Raw genomic sequence first — 18,220 nt, 5'->3', positions numbered from 1 at the left:
GATTTGATGAAATGCAGTGTTAAAAAATGTATTACATGATACAAATAAATGCCTAAATAAGTGGAAGATTGATATTCATTATTTTCATTAGAAAATACTAAGGGGAGGTTTTAGGCATTTTGTAACATTTTTACAAAATTTGTTTGGAGGAATAATGTATAAGCAAACCTAAAATATTTTTGAATAAGAGAAATGAAAAAAAATTTAATTTACTATTCTAAAAATATTTTTAAAGTAAAAGAATAAACGTGAATAGGTAAGTAAAATAGTGTCACACGAAAAAGAACCAAATGCATATGAGAAGACAGTGTATATTGAAAGTGGCATTTAAAATCAGGGTAGAAGTTTCAGGGGGTGGGGGGAAGAGAAGGAAATGAGAGGAATGTGACTGGTTCTTCAATCTCTCACATGTTGTCTGTGTTTCCAAGGATTATGCATGAGGGACAGAAGATATCTGGGCTTTGACTTACAACAGACAAGCCTGTCAGTCGCCCTCTGTCATGATTAACCACTTTTCTCCTCAAAAAGTACTTGCTTTTGCCTGAGCATAGCACTGTATTTGGCTCCTTTCACTTCCAACATCCCAAATGAACTCCTGGATAGGTAGTAAGCCAGCCTTATATGAATGTATTAGTTCATGAGGAGAAAAAAATCTCAATGCCAAAAAGTGATTGTAAAAAAGTGAAAACTATTGCCTAAAAGTCTATCTATCGGCAGCCGTCCGTCTCGAGAGACGATGGTGTAGCTTCTTAAGAGTCTATCTGCACCACCGAGAATGGCTGTGCAGTCCGACTCGGGAGTGACACGGTATCTGTCTCCTCCCGTGTTGAATCGACATCTTGCGATGATGCTGGAGTGTCCTCTCCAGTGGAGCTGAAGCTACAGAGCCTGGGCAGGGTGATATGGAGGGTCTGCTGTTGCCCATGCAGCAGACCCCCCCTCTCTTCGCAGCTGAAGGGTCCAAGGGAAAGACGGAGTCAATACAGCTTGGCTTCAGGTGCGCCGCAGGAGTTGCCGGTGTTGACTACAATGTCCAACCGCCTTAGGGACTCCGGCTCCGGATTTTCTGTCGGGTTTTACTCCCTTAGCCTTTCCCCTGAAGAGGTATGCCGCAAGGCAGCGGAGGTTTTTTGGAGTCAGAGTTTTCCTTCTCTGATGTGCCCTGACTGGAAGATCGAACCAGCGACACTTAGCTCGCAGGCCGACGCTCAATCCACTGAGCCAAACCAGCCAGGAAGATTGCCTAAAAGTAAGCTTACTGTATCCACTTAATGTTACAACCCTCCCCCCAAATTTAAAAGGATCCTTCCACCCTGATACTCTAATGGGGTAGGGGCATTAGGGCTTTTTTAACATGTAACTTATAAAGGGAAATGATAGAAAAGTCTGTTTCTAGAAGAAACTATTTCTTATTAATGAAGTATATAAAACTCATAGGACATTGCACTGGTTGCTCTCTTGTCAGTTAAAAAAAAAAGTTAAGTCAGGAGGAAAGAAAAACAAAAAATTTCAATTATATTTACAGCAGATGCTGAAGGAGAACAAAATCAATGAAAGGAGCATACTTATTAGAGACCTGCAATTGCCATAAAACTGAAACTAAAACACAGCGACAGTATCTGAACTTCAGATAAATTACTTTGAATTCAGAATGGGAACCTGGAGAAATAATGGAAATGATATTGCATTTGGTAGAAAAAAGGCCAGAACTTTTTATATCCATTGCTTCTCTGGATCTTGTAGTTATTGTCAAAATCAAATACTGATTTGTTATCTTTATTTTATTTTATTATTTTATTATTTTATTGTGGAGGGGTTTATGTTGTTTTTCAAGTAGATAATCTCACCTTCTGGGTTGTACCTGCATTGAAATACTGACGAGTTATGATGCTCAGATGTTCAGAGTAGAAGCAGAGTTTTCTGGGAACCCAAAGCAAGGTGCCCCTCAGGGACAACCTTGTTTTCTATGAAAAGAGGGCAGGTTGAGAAAGGAGTGGGTGAATAAGGGCCACTCAGCTGTCCCATTTGCTAACTAGAAACACAAATCATCTTAGTCCAGAGGCCTCTTCTAAGCCACAACCTGGTGTCAAATGTCTTCCTTTCCCAAACTCCATGCTTTCGTGGGACTTTTGTCAGGCTCACCACATATGCCTTTTGGTGGCTTACAAGCTTTGGCAAATGGTTACAAAACGCTGCTCCTGCCTTTGATGAGTCCAGACAACTTGTCAGCACACCAAGATCTAAAAACAGTATACCAATGTAAAGTGAGTCTTTCCAAAGACCTTTTTAGACTTCACAATCACTCACAATGTCTCCTAGAATACGGGGCATTTTCAAGTTTCTTTTTACTGCCCTGGCTGGGTAGCTCAGTTGGTTGGAGCATCATCCTGTACACCAAAAGGCTGATCAGGGCACATACCTGTGGTGTAAGTTCAATCCCCAGTCAACATGCCTACAGGAGGCAACTGATCGACCTCTCTCTCTCTCTCTCTCTCTCTCTCTCTCTCTCACGCCTTTCTCTCTCTCTCATCTCCCCCTGCCCTCCTTCCCTCTCTCCTTCTCTCTCTTCCTCTCTCTAAAATCAATGAATACATCATGTATCCTTGGGTGAGGATTAAATAATAATAAAGTTTCTCTTCATAGAGCATTCACTCAATTTACTATTTTTAAGGGAAGGATGGATATAGAATAATGATTACAGGAAGAAATAAGAGAAGAGAGGTTTTTGTTTTTCTAGATAGAAGAGATGAGTATGTTTATAGGTAAAAGAAAAAGACTCATCATATAGTGCACAGAATGCATAAGAAAGATGTGTTAATTAGTTAATAGGGCAACATCTTTAGGGAAAATTGAGTGGGTAAGATATGAAACGCTGTGGAGAAATTCACCTTGCAGGGGGAGTTACCAGACAGCAGTAGAGATGATGACTGCAGCAGGGAAGAGTAAACAGTTCAGGAACTTCTCACAAGGTGAAGTTGCTTTTATTAGTGAAGAAAGGGGCGAGGCCATTGGCCAGTGGTGGGAGATTAGGGAGTAGATGATTTTAGAAGGGACAACATTTGAGGTAAAGGACAGAGGGGAGTCACAAACAGCTCATTAGTTAAGGTTAAAGACCAGATGGGTAGAAGATGATGCGTTTGTAATTGCATCAGGACATCCTATTTTGTGATTTTTTTTTTTTCTCTTAGTGGTGTTAAGTCCGAGTGTTAGAGAGAAGCTAAGGGGATGGTTTGATTCTCAGCCACATAAGTTCTAAGGCAGTTGATTTGATTCACTGACCTATCCCAAGTGCCTAGGACAGTGCCTATAGAGGTAGGTGTTTAATATAGATTTGTTGATTGATTGAATGAGGAAGAGAATTAAGGGTAATACTGAGTGGTCAAAGTGTTTCAGTATGGGGTACAGACAAACAAGAAATGAAAGAAGATGGTGATAGACTGGGAGAAAATGTACAATGGATGCAAAAGTTTCAATAATAAACTATACTAAATATATTAAAAATAAGAAAGTGAGGGATCTATAACTGTAGGAGTTTGTTCTAAGAGTAAAGCACTTCAAGATAATATTGTTTTAGCTTCTCATTTATACATTTTTGTCTCTTCCACTAACTTATGAGTTCTTTGAGGGTGAGACTTTCTTTCATCTCTTGATATTTTTTCATAGCATCATAGGACACAGTCAATAAAAAATGAATAAATTTATAAAAATACATGCATAAATTGAGGCTCAGCTTCATAGCTGACTTTATTCAATTGCAAGTAATTCACTCAGTACCCCTATACCTCAGTTTTGTTGTCAGCAAAAAGGTAAGACACTTTTTTACCCATGCATTCTCTAAGGAATAAATAACAGTAGCGAATAACTCTAAGTTTCTAACAATTTTACTTTTATTCCTTAGTTTGAAAATGACCAATTAATTTCTTAAATATTCTTCTTCTTTTAAATCAGTATAATCCATGTTTTTGTGTCACTTTCAAAATATTCAGTTTCTTAGTTCTCATTTTGGAAAAGACTATAGAAATATATCCATGATCTTTCAATAAATAAACAAGAATTTATTGAGCATCTATATGCTAATGTGTGTGTGGAAAAGTGCCAACTGCAGAGGCATATTTACCAGTATTAGTCATGACTCCTGAGCCAACACTAATATATATGAAATAATAGTGAACATATGTAGTGATACATCATTACATCCTAAATTACCTGGTGCATTGCAATGGTGCTATGGGAATTTAAAGGAGCTGAGGTCAATGAGGAGGTCAATATACAAATAGGTATCCATAGAGGAGGTGGGATATATCTGAGAATGTCTTGATTTCCTCTTCATTCCTGAAGAATATTTTTGTTGGGTAAAGATCTGGACTGACAGTTTATTTTTCTTTCAGCACTTGAAAAATAGTGTGCCACTAACTTCTGAGCTGTGTGATTTCTAATGAGATATTCATTGTCATTTGAATTGATTTTCTCCTATAGGTAAAATATCATTTTTCTCTTGCTCCTTTCATGATTTTTCTCTTTGTCTAATTTCCCAAGTTCAATTACGATATGTCATGGTATGGGTTTCCTTAAATTATCCTTGTAAGTGTTCACTCAGTTTACTGAATCTGTAGGTTTATATCTCTTGCCAAATTTGAGAAATTCTCAGCCATATTTTGGGGGAGTACTCTTTAACCCCATCTGCTTTTTTCTATATTTTCACATGAATATTAGTTATTTTGTTAATCCCCATGGGTGTCTAAGGCTCTGTTCATTTTTTAAAATCTATTTTCCTATGTTTTTCAGATTAGGTAATTTCTATCTCCTAGTTGACTGATTCTTTTTTTTCCCCTCTCCATTCTGCTATTGAGCCCACCCACTGAGCTTTTTTATGTCGCTTGCTGTATTTTCCAGTTCTAAAATTTCCACTTAGTTTTTCTTTGCTGATACTGTCTGTTTATTTGCTAAGGCTTTTTGTTAATTCATTTATTTCAAGTATATTGGTAATTGCTCATGGAATTTTATTACTTTAAATCATGTCTGCTTTAAAATCTATGTCAGAAAATTCCAATGACTTGTCATGTCAGCGCTACCATCTATTGATTGTCTTTTATTACTAACTGTGATCTTCCTGATTCTTGGTGTAAGGAGTGACTTTTAGTTAAAAGCTAAGACATTTTAATATTATGTTATGAGTCTGAATCTTATTTAAATATTTTTTAACTGGTTTTCTTTGACACCACATCTATGCGATGGGAGTGTGCCATCTCATTCTTGTCAAGTAAAAAGTCCAGGTTTTCCATTTGGCCTCTTTTGACACCGAAGTTCTAGAGTGTGGGGACTTCTCATTACTACCAGATAGGGTTGAGAGTTCAGGATCCATATATAGTCTCCACTGACCACTAACACTACCCTGGAAGAAGACTGCAGTGCCTATAGCCTGCCCATCGTGGACACGTAGGCACTCTACTCAGCTTGGGCTGGAAATGTGGAAGTGGGGCCACAGCTTTTTCCTGTGGTGTTTGGCTGTGTAGAGTGGCTGTTGTCTATAGAATTCTATTTTGCTAAGCTATTCTTTTCCTTATTATTTGGCTACAGAGGGCAGGCTGTTGTTTGTACTTGCTGGCATTTCTGCTCTAATAGTTTCTTAAGCTCCATGTCTGGGATATGTGAAGTAAAAACAAAACAAAGAAAAACAAAACAAAACAAATCAAGGAATTCACCACTGTGCTGACTCCTGGACCCTGAAGTCTCTAGACAGTCTACTGTCTTGTCTCCATATTTAATAATCTTTCTTTTGTTTGTTTTACATATAATGTCTAGGATATGAAGTTATACTTAGCAATAGAAGTAAGGAAAAGAATGTCTATATTATATTTCCCCTTTATTATATTTTAATTGTAATTTTGCCATTTTAATCAGTTTATGCTTTGTTAATTATGAACTTAATTTATGCTGCAGTTAATATAAAAAATGTCATTAACGCAGAGCCATTGATAGGTTATTTCTGAGAATAAATACATTTTATTACCTTACCAAATAGTAATACATACAGTTGGTTCATGGGCTCCTAGCGTGAGTCATAAAGCACATGAGAGGATGTGTGAAGAAGTAGGATTTTGTTCTCAGCTAATGTGAAACTGGGTGCAATGGCATGCTTCTATTAACTAAGAAAAGGCTGCAGTTGCCTGAATTCAGCAGTTGTTAGCATTGACTCCTTCAGGAATCACTCATTTAGAATAATAGTCTTCAGAGTATCTTGTTCATGGGTAACTATTGATCTGGGCCATGTCTCTAGATCCTGCTTGGAAAACACAGATCTTATTCTAATACATACTATTCTATGTTTCTGGGATCATCCTGCATGATATAGCTACTTTTCTGTCTTTCTAAAAGTTGAAGGAAATTCCATTTTTTCTTGCACTTTATTTTACACAGCTTCTATATTCCCAATTAGAGTTAATCTAAAGTCAAGCAAGAGTAAATATGCATATTTTATTCTAAGAATGAAGTTGCAGTGAACTCTTAAAATGTGTTTGCAAATTTACTTCCCTGGGATATGGTCCCAAAGAAAGTTTACTTGAATTTACATAACCCATAAAGTTCGTCTTGAAAGATCTCCTAAACCACAAGATTCAAATCTTTCCCGTTAGCTCATTTTCTCTGGAGGAAGCTTTCTAATTTATTTTCCATCTGGAAGACTATGCTGAGATAGAGTTCATAGCAATGCATCCTCGTGGCATATATCAGTGTCCTGGCACATAACCTGTCTGTGGATAGATTTCATCAGAACTAATGGGAAGATGAATGTGTTTACCTCTCAATCCAGAGCTGTTCCTCACTAAAGTTACTCTGTCATTTAGATATACATCAAAAGGTAAAATTATACCATGGACAGATGGAGGGTAACCAGGATGCAAGTTTATTAATTATGTCTTCTATAATTAAAATTAAATGTCACACAAAAAATAAATAAAAACAAACAAGCTTATTCTAGAATGAGCAACCTCTCTATATTGTCATTTGTTTTCTGTGCTGCTGGCTGTATCTCAGGCATAAATGGATTGATGGTTTTACCTGTGTCAAAACTCTATGTAGAAAGAGTGGTGAATGTTTTTTGGGCTTCATGCAAGGTGCATAATGTCCCACACTAATGACATGCTGCGTTAGCTATAATAAGATTTATTGACAACTTAGAGACAGAGTTATTAGCAGAAGAAATGAGATACCTCAAGCCTGGGTAGTTCAAAAAACAAAGTTGCTCTGCCAGCAGGTTGAAGGTGCTACAAGAAGCCCTCCAAAAAGGGGAACCCCACTTCTGCACCAACTTGTATGTTTAGGTTAGTCCAAGTGAGTGGGAGGATACACTTGTTTACTAAGTAAAAGCAGCTGTTAAGGGACATCCTGAAGCCCACTGTTGGGAGATCTTCGGAGCTCATTTTGGGAGTTTTGTGCCAAGGTCACTAACATTAACCAGAGGATATGTTTTCTCTAGTCATCCAGTCCAGCTGGGCCAGGCTACGAGGAAGCAGGAAGGCAAGGAAGCCCGATCATTTTTTTCTGAGACCAAAATTTTAAGTCTCTTACTGGATGAAAATCACAGTCCATAATGTAGACTCAGACATTCTCAGGTTTTTGGCGGACCAACCCTGCATGATTCCTTCTCTGCCATGTGAAAGGTGCTCTTGGAGCAGCTTTCTCTGGGCGTCAGGCCAATGCCCCACTAATACCCGCTGCTAATGAATTATTTTCTGTTTTCTTTCTACAACATGTTTCCTTTCTTTTTAAAGAAGCAGCTGATGTGTGATGACCACTTATTTTCCAGGCACTATTACGTGCTAGACATCAGTGGACTACATTAACCCTTGTGACTCTAATATAAAGGTATTAACTTACCTAGTTTCATATGAGGAAACTGTGATGCAAAGAGGTTAAATACTTGTCCAAAGTTCGATACCAAGTAACAATAATGTGCCCTGATGCCATAGCGTTAAAGGAAGATAGATGATAAAGGAGTTTACAAATGCATAAACAAGAAATTTAGAGATTAAAAAGTACTACAAAGGGAATAAAATAGGGTGATGTAATGGAGAATCACTGAAAGAGTTCTGACTTATTTTGGGTGGTCAGGAAAAGTCTCATCAAGAAGTGGCACGGGATCTGAGACTTAGATGATTAAAAAAAAAAAAAAAAAAAAGCTCAGAGAGGGTTGGGAGCAGAGTCTCACAAGAAAGACTGAGGTCAAAGACCTTTAGAAGGAAATGAGCCTAATGTGCTGGGGAAAGACAAAGGAGACCAGATTCATGGAGAAAAAGGACAACGGTAAAGGATGAGATGGGAGGGAAGGCATATGAGTCAGACTTGGTGAGGGGTTTACATTTTAGTTGTAAACAGCAACCATTCTGCTTTTATGACATTTCTCACATCAAGCACTGTTTAAGCAGCTTTACATATATGACTATTTTATCTTTAAAGCAATCGTATGAGTTAGTATTATCATTACTAGTCTCATTTTACAGATGAGAAAACAAGCACAGAGCCAAGTAGTAAAAGAATATGACTTGCACTTAAAAATATAACCTTGGCTTCTCTGTGAAAAATAGATTAGGCAATTTAAGCAAGAGATAATGGTAGACTCTCCTAGGTTATTAATAATAATAGGGGAAATTGAGCTTAAGAGTTTGGTTTATATTTTGTACTGCTGCTCAAGTGAAGGTAGAAAACGAAATGAGAAATCAAGACAGACTTCTGGGTTCCTTGTCTGAACGACCAGATGGAAGGCAGTGTCATATATGACAGTAATGGTGGGAATGCAGGAGGAGCAGGCTAGGACACTGTGATTTGGCTATATTAGGATAGAGACACTTACTAGATATCCCAGGGCTGGTGTTGAGTAGGCAGACAGGTACAGGCTGTTTGGAACTCACTGGAGAAGTTGCATGATGTTTGTGGTGCACATATAGCCTAAGGCTTTGGTGAAGTTTTGTTTCCGTAAATAGATCTGGGAACAAAGTTAGCATTTGTGGTAGATGCCTGAGCAGGGTTTTTCTGCTCCTTGTTTAAAGTTGTGTTAAAGATTCATGTTTCTACTAAGAAAAAAAAAAGTTTAGTTTCTCAGGAAGTATCCTTCCTAGTGTCAGGAAAGGGGGAAGTCCATTCTTAGGCTTTTCTCTTCTGGATTCATTCAGCTATAAGCTCTTATGTTGTAGGGTTTCATTGCCTCTGATATTAAATTAGTCAGTGCATTGCTACAGCAATTCAAGGGGAATATTGTTTAAAAGCATTTTCAGCTTAATCTACTCATGGGAATAGAAATGGTACAAGGTGAGTATGAACTTTTGAAAGATGATAGTTACCCAAACACCAGCAGTATTTTCAAAAAAGTTCAAACTGAGCATATTTAAAATGAACTGTGATAAATTGGGGACTTAAGGGATTTTCTGTGTTCTATTGCATGAATACTTCAATAATTATTTTCTTATGTGTTAGATTAGAGTGTTTGTTTATGCCTAGATGGTCCTCCCATCAATGTGAACTTGTTTTTGAAACATTTAGCAAAATCTCAGCATCTGTGTAGATAGCAAGTTGGGCTTACCTTGCGTTACCTCTCTTTTAAGCACCTCTTTCTGAATTCCATAATATAAAGGCACTTGGATACCATAGCAAGAACATGAAGAACATGTCAACTACTGAACTCCATCACATTTCTTTAGATGTTTGTATCCAATAATAATATTATGTGAAAATCCAGAGATATTTTTTCATTAATTTTGAGAAGGGACATTTAAAGTATTATAATAATATTTCTGATATCAGAATGCATCTTGCAATTATAATCAGCAGTGTGTTTTGTTTTTTAGTGATATATAAAATACCTATGTGTTTTACGATTAATGACATTTTATATTACTGAAAATCACTAGTGAATAGCGTTAACATCCAATAACTGATAGAGAACCAGCATATGGAGAAAGGAAATGGGTGTTTAGTGACTATATTGGAATTAAGGCTATATAATGAGAATTGTTGGTTGGGGGTTTCTTGATTCCTGTCCTTTTTTTGATAGCTAACCCATTACTTTTTAAAAATTATATTGTATTTATTATGCTATTACAGTTGTCCCAATTTTCCCTGTTTGTCCCCCCTTCATCCAGCAACCCCCACTCCCTCAGGCAATCTCAGACCATTGTTCATATCCACTGGTCAAACATATAAGTGCTTTGGCTACTCCATTTCCTCTACTATACTTTACATCCCCATGGCTATTCTGTAACTACCAATTTATACTTCTTAATCCCCTCACCTCTTCACTCATTCCCCGATCACCCCTCCCATCTGGGAACCATCAAAATGCTCTCAATATGTATGCATGATTCTGTCTCTGTTCTTGTTTGCTTTGTTTATTTTTAGATTCAATTGTTGATACATATGTTTTATTGCCATTTTATTGTTCATAGTTTTAATCATCTTCTTTTTCTTAAATAAGTCCCTTTAATATTCAAATAATAATGGTTTGGTGATGATAAACTCCTCTAGTTTTTTCTTGTCTGGGAAGCTTTTTACCTGCCCTTTGATTCTAAATGATAGCTTTGCTGGGTAGAGTAATCTTAGTTGTGGGTCTTTGCTTTCATCACTTCGAATATTTTTTGTCAATACCTTCTAGCCTGAAATTTTTTTTTGAGAAATCAGCTGACAGTCTTATGGGAACTTCCCTATAGGTAACTAACTTCTTTTCTTCTTGCTGCTTTTAAGATTCTCTCTTTATCTTTAACCGTTGGCATTTTACTTATAATGTGTCTTGGAGTGGGCCTCTTTGCATCCATCTTGTACTTTTTATTGGGGATTCCCAAAGCAATATTTTTAGTTAATATAAACTACTTTTATATAAAATTTATATTAAATATTCTTAAATTTGAATTCCAAGGAGATGCATTTTGACCTTTTGATTATGACAGAAATTACAGTTTATTCTACTTTCCTAACTCACTCTGTTTGTCTCCAGTGACTTGAGAAATGAAACAGCAGAAACAAATTAAAAATCTCAAGTTTGAAAATTTTAGATCCAGGATGATCTCTACTAATTAGATAGTCAGGGATTATTGGCTTATTTTTGGAGTTGAGAGATACAATTAAGAGATTCTCCATATAATACTATATTGTTCATTAACATTTTTCTCTTTAAACGGTAGGCTCATTAACTCATTTCTCAGAACTTGTTAATGATTTTCTGTATCCTGTGCTTTGCAGATCATGCCTTGATAGAGGCATTTTGACAAACAGAATCATTTGGATGGTGAGATATTTGTCAATATTGCATTTATGGGGGATAATATTTACCCTAGTCATGTTCTAAAACCTTGGCTCTAAGTCCATCAATCTGCCTATAAAAGGATAAACCTATTTCTAAAGTGACAGATTTGTAGTAGTGCAATCAGTTAGAAAAGCTGCTTATGAAATCAAGAAAAGAGGAAGAGGTGAGAGATAGGGGTATAAATTTGTTAAGATCCCCAGAAGAGCTCAGTTTGCTAAAGAGAGCCAGAAATTACCCTACCTCTTAAGAAAATAAAAGCATTTCAAGGAGGCAATCTTTTTGATTCCCTCCCCTCTACCTCCTGCCTTAAGCCAACAACTTTGCAGTTTATTTGCAGATGTACTTTTATTACCACTTGACTAGAGAAAAGCTTTTCAGGGAGTAATGGGCCTATGGTATTTTTCCACATTTTATAAGATGGTAATGTCAGCGTGTTTTACATGTATTGTTTCTATCGTGATGAGACTCAAACTTTTCCTCTCCATTCCTTTCCTCCTGGGGCAAAACACTTTTTCACTATTCTCCTGAAGCTATAGTACATGTCAAGGCAAGATAATACAAGGGGCTTTTTCTAGAGAAAAAAAAAATAGCATAACATACCAGAGTCTTCATGAAAGTGACTGACAATATTAATAAGAGAAAGATTAATTTTTTTAGTAGCTGTTTTACTTTGAGGTTAGGCCTGAGGGGTTCATGCTTCATTTTTCCCTTCTGTAGGTAGGACCTTCATGGTGGATTACCCCCATCTCTGATAATAGTGCCAAAAGCGGGTGACTGAGGGCTTTAGTATCCCTACCCTCATCATACCTATCAGTCCCCACACACACTAGGCACTCCCCCAAAATTCTCTGTTCATTATTATAATGCTTGTTTTATAAGTGAAGCTTTAATATGTCTACTAGCTTCCACCTCCCAGCCCCCCCCCCAACTTAACAGATTACTGTTCCTAAATTCTATTTATGTATAAATTTTGGAATAGCCCCAACTCCTGTCAATTCCATTGGATGAAAACCCAGCCTTAATGGCAATCTGGGACAGCAGCCATGAGAAAAAAGGGTAGGACCTTTTGAGATAGACATAGGAGTGAAAAGGTACCATATAGGGAACAGAGCTAGTGGAAGGAGGCGATGGGATGAGAGGAGCTTCTCTCTGAAGTCTGCCAAGGTGAGCTCTGTGCAGACTGAGAGATGACTGGAGAGAAAGTTAAAACATTATTTTGCATATCTCTCAAAATTCTGCATATGGTTAGTTGTTTAATTACAAAGACTTCTTAATAATGGACTGACCCATCCCACTTTTCCAGATGGTAAGGGCATGGCTACAGAGTCACACAATTATAAATAATAAAATGGTAAATAATGGCTGGTAAAGCTGGCAAAAGAGATTCATATTTGCTATTAACTCAAAGGGAAGGGACATGACCTTGAGTTAATCAAAGATTTGATTTAGTGACCTCTCACTTCTTCAAATGTAAAATAGGTGTTTTAGATTAGATAACTCTTAAAGCCCCTTTATTTCCTTAGAATTTTCAGTGTCTGGACTTCAATTCTGTTTTATTAGTTGTGTAACCTCTAGTAATTACACATCCCCAAGCCTCAGTTTCCCTAATGTGGATAATTGAAAGGCTAATAGCATCCTTTAATTGTTAAATAAAAAAATGTGTGGCACAGCAAAGAGAGCATAGTAGGCACTCACATAATAGCAACTAAGAGTATTGGTGTATGATTATCATACATTTCCATTTCAACTTCTGGGTTTTATAAGCTAAAACCATACCAAGACTTTCTCTGAAGTTGTATAAATTTCCTACTTCTCCTTAGTCATGTCCTTTAGTATAAATCATAATGTAATAATTTGGGAATAGTAATTTTACCACTGTTAATCATTTTCTGGGTACTTTATAGTGACTTGCATTTGATGCTAAAATTTTAAGCACATTGAATGATTTGACTAATTGGGTGATAGGTAAAGAAAGAGTAATGAAAAGAAAGTGGAATATTCATCTATATGAATAAGTAAAATGGACATTTTTGTATCACCACAGGTATGAGTTGTTATCCTTCAGGGGGCCACATCTGAGCTAGCCTTTCGGAGTGCTGGGTATGGATTTCAGCCAGTCTTCTACACTCTTGAGCTCATAACGAAGCCATTGTACCTCAAGAGATGTTTATTAAATAAATCACACTCACAAATGGGCACAGAGGAAAGGGAAACAATAGACATCAAGTAGTATAGGAAGGACTTCAAGATGAGGCAACATTGATAGCAGGCAAATGACAATTTGGATCACCTGAAGTGTGTTGATATTACCTTCAAAATTTAATTAACAGCTTTTATCAGGAACTGTTTGAAATCTAGAGGTTATTTTAAATGTAAAAACTATTTTTCTAATTATATAATTAGCTTAAGATGGAGCAGTCATAATTGACTTCTGATATTTTTCAGAAACCAGTACCTAAAATGCAAAACATTTCAAAAGATCTAAAGCAAATGTTGAAGTTGCTGTAAGAGAAATATCTTTTCATTTGGCTGTCATGACGACCTAAACTTTCCTTGAATTGGTTATGATATTTAAAAATAGAGACATTTTAAACAAAATATAGGTCTCTGTCTTTAAAGAGTATTCCATAGCCACTATCTGTTGGAGCCAAGACTTATGGTGTGAGGTATGAGGGTGTCTACAGTTCCCACCACTCCCCACTGTTTTTCTCATGCTAAGGGCAAATACTATTTATTCTTTTTAGTTGCCTCTGTTCTGCTGTCTTTCTTACAACTGTAACATATTGTTTTATGACCTATGTTACCTGCTTAATCCCTGTGGCCACCTGTGTTTGCATCATGATCAAATATGGCATGTCCATTTCTTATATTTAGTTTTTAAATATTCCTTCATGCCTAATTTGTCTGCATATTTAAATAGTAATAGGGTAAAGGATGCTCTTCAGTGATACATGCATTTTAAAGTAGAGACTGGCCTTAGTAGAACTAGTACTGACACATGGCTAGCCATATTTTCAGCATTACCAGTACCCTTCTCTAAAAACTGTTTCTAATAGATACATAACTTAATCAAGGCATGAATGGGCTCAAACTCCAGCATGCTTTTTATGAGATTTTGCATATTGCCTCAAAGGCCCTCCAACAAAAATTTTACTTGTTAGCATGCCTGTACATCTGTGTTCCTAGCTAAGATGAGTGAAATATTCAGGAAACATGTTGAAAATAGCAGGGTAAGGAAAGAGTACTGAGAGACACAGTTTCCATGGTTAATGGGAGTTTCAGTGTATCAACTAAGCAATTCATAGGTATTTACCAAAGACCTATTCTATATCCATCCTTGTTAGTTATGCACTCACTACCATGGTATAATCCAAAGGAGTTGTTTTATGATTAAATTGTGAAGGAAAAGGAATTAATGATATAAGAATGTTTAATTTTTTTAACCAGATATTTCAAATGACCAAATGAAAAAGGTGATGATTCCTATGGGATAGTTTTAGTTCTGAACTCATAATTAATTTTTATTGGATAAGAGTTTTAGACCCCACCCCCACAGTGTAATAGTATACCACTTCAGTAAGGGTATACTATTAGTTCTCAAAAAATAAGGTCTATTAGGTTTATAGACAAAGAGAATTATCTTTTCATTTTTTTACTTTACAAATGAAGAAACCAAAGTGAACTTCTATGGAAGCTGACTTACTGGTTTAATCAGTTATAACACAAATGGCTATAAACAAAGAGTTTGCACTTTTGAGACAAAAGCAAAACCATAATAAAAGCTGTCCCAGGTGTCACCTGTAGCAGACAGCACTTTCTTGCCTTATGTTATTCCACATTGGTCTGTTTGTTCTTTAAAATGTCATCAATGACTGCGACAAAGGAACTAACCTAGTTTAACTAGTCTCTCAGGTAGTCACTTTAATCTTGGGTTTATGTTACTCTTTTTATCACTCTATTCATTTTACCTCTGAACTTGTAGTTATCAGATTTATAAAAGTGACTCAGAAGCCTGATATTTACAAGTAAGATCAGGGGTCTCAGTACTGAGTCCATCATTTGGTCTTTTCTTTATAAAAAGTTCCCTTCTGTATCTTATCTTAAATTAAGTTAGCTATAAATCCTAAATATTAAAAATTTATTTGGTTACAGGTAAAATAAAAGGTAGAGTAATTGGTTCTTCATACATGACTTCCAGATACAGAAGTACATTGAACTTTCACATCTAGAAAAATTTCCTTTATAAAAATATTTTTAAAGATTTTATTTATTTCTTTTTAGAGTGAAGGGAAGGGAGGGAGAAAGAGAGGGTATCTGTGGTTCCCTCTTATGCACCCCCAACTGGGGACCTGGCCTGAAACCCAGACATGAGCCCTGACTGGGAATCAAACCAATGACCCTTTGGTTTGCAGGCCAGTGCTCAACCCACTGAGTCACAACAGCCAGAGCTAGAAATATTTTGCAATAATGATTTTCTTTACCTTTCACTATCTCAAAGAAAAACAAGCATAGAGTCCCAGGAAAAAAATTAAGAAAAGTAGTATAACAAATACAGAGAGGGCCAGAGAAGAAGTAATATAGGTTTCTTTTATACTTCTCATATTCTAATTTCAGGTTTCTTCAAAGTGATAGATTTATCCCTTTATCTTACTCTCACCTTAAATATTTTTTCTGTGGTTGCAAGGGTGCATTTGGTATTTAAAGTTTAGGACCTCAGATTTCTTCATCATTATCTTGGCCTAAGGATAGAGGAAGCTCTCACTGGGGAACACAATTTTCTATGATTTAGATCTGACACTTGTTTTTGACTAACTTTGGCATCTGGATCCAAAAATAACCCCAGTTTTTCTCTATCACGTCAACTTTTTAAGGTACTGCATATCCTCCCTTGTCCCAAAAATCATACAAAATGTACATACAAAGGAAAATAAAGAAAAAGTTACCTGAATATACTGTTTATTTAGATTTATTTTATTAATATAAATTAATTAAAAAATATATTTTTACTGTAAGTCAAATTGGGTACCAGTAGTAAAGTTCTGCTACCAAATATACATATTAAGTTATTTTATCTTTTCAAATGACAGGCTAGGAAATGCCAAAATGAGATACTTTAAACAGTCTCCTTCAGTTAGCAAAGCTATAACAAATTGCTTCATAAGACCCAGTTTTATGTGCAGAGGTGGGAATAGAATGTTCTTTCTGTCAACAAGTGGCTCATGTATAATAGAATGTTTGGATCACCAGGTTTGAGGTCAGATCTTGGAGGCCAATTTGACTCCACGTAATGCTTCTCATGATCTCTGCTGTCCCACATACACAGAAAACAGGGATAGTTGGTGTATCCACCTTGCTGACCAAGAAGGAAGCAGGCCATTTGAAGGTCAAAACAGATGATCCATTTATGCTTGTTATATTACAACAGATCAATGACTCTCTTTATGTCTTCATATTCTTCACAAAAACAAACTGAATGGCCAACTGGGACTGCACCAAATAAATTTCCATTGTGCAGGATGACACACTTCAAGCTCCACTTTGAGATATCAATGAACAGTCACCAGTCAGTTGCATTATAGATTGAAATTCCCAATTTCTTCATGAAATCATGTATGGTATGGCAATACACAAAGCCACTGTCACTTCAAAAATACTGCAGAAATGCACTTTCTCTTGATTGAAAATAGGATACCTTCGCTCCTTTTTCAAGCAAGTTTTTCTTGTGCCATCATGATGCTAGGAGTTCTGGAGTCTTTTTGGATAGTCCCAATCTCATGTCAAATCATTCAACTCATGTTGATCAAATCCCTTATGAACTGAGTCATCTTCAATTTCAAAATCTTCATTGTTGCTGTCAATTAGTTCTTCATCATACTCCTGTTTTCCGAAAGAGGGTAGTTCATGAAAACTGGCATTGGGATTTCAGCTGACTGAGGCACTGGGCGTATAGCTGATGGTAGACTAGGATACTCTATTTTACATTTATTTTTCTTGTTATGTCCTGACATTTTCACTATACAAAAGTAACAGTCACTTGAATGATCTCTGGGCTCCCGCCAAACCATAGGTATACCAAATGGCAAATTATGATGTGTTCCCTTCATCTACATCCATAAACTCTTGACACACCTCTTGTATACCTTGTGTGGGGCCCAAGACTTATCTTGATCACCAAATTTTACTTTAAAATATGCAAAAAGGCTTGCCTGACAAATGCTCTGATGTTTGTTTGTTCTTTGACTGGGAGTAGTAAAACTGCCACAGATATAACAAAATGAATCAGTGTTGTTTAGGCACCTGCAACAAAAAATAGCAGAGGCAGACATGATCTGAAGGAAAGGAAATAAGTATGCATGTAAATAAAAAAATAAATTCTGCTAACTTGCTGTATGCAGACAAGAACTTGGACTACACCTCAGAATATGATTCACTATATAGAGTGGCACACAACCTCTCACCACACTGTCTCATGTGTAACTGAATAGCCTAGATAAGTATGAACCTGTCGCTGGTCTCCAAGGTCATCTTCTACCCCTCTGCACTCGAGGGAGGTTTGTTCTCAGCCAGTAGGGGAGCACTAGTGCTTCCATCAATCCAGGCTTGATCCAGCCTAGAGTGGTTGCATTAAGATAAGCTATACAGGAAAAACTTGATATGATAGAAGAAAACTATATGCAGTTATGAAATCAGCATGCCTATTTAAGTCTAAAGCAGATGAAAAATTGAAATAAACAGGAATTGTGTTAAAAATTGTTCCCCTGTGTTATAGTTTCCCTATTATATGCATACATCACCTGCACACAGTGTTGGATTTAACATTTCATAAAAATAAAAAAGAATAAGAATCTAGCATTTTGTTTTGTAAAGCATTATGCCTTTATGTGCTTATAATCACACCTGATAATTCTATTTTTAAGAAAATGAACACAT

The sequence above is a fragment of the Furipterus horrens genome, unplaced genomic scaffold, assembly GCF_987537825.1.
Source record: "Furipterus horrens unplaced genomic scaffold, mFurHor1.1.pri manual_scaffold_5, whole genome shotgun sequence".
NCBI lineage: Eukaryota > Metazoa > Chordata > Mammalia > Chiroptera > Furipteridae > Furipterus > Furipterus horrens.
This window is presented reverse-complemented; position numbering follows the sequence as displayed.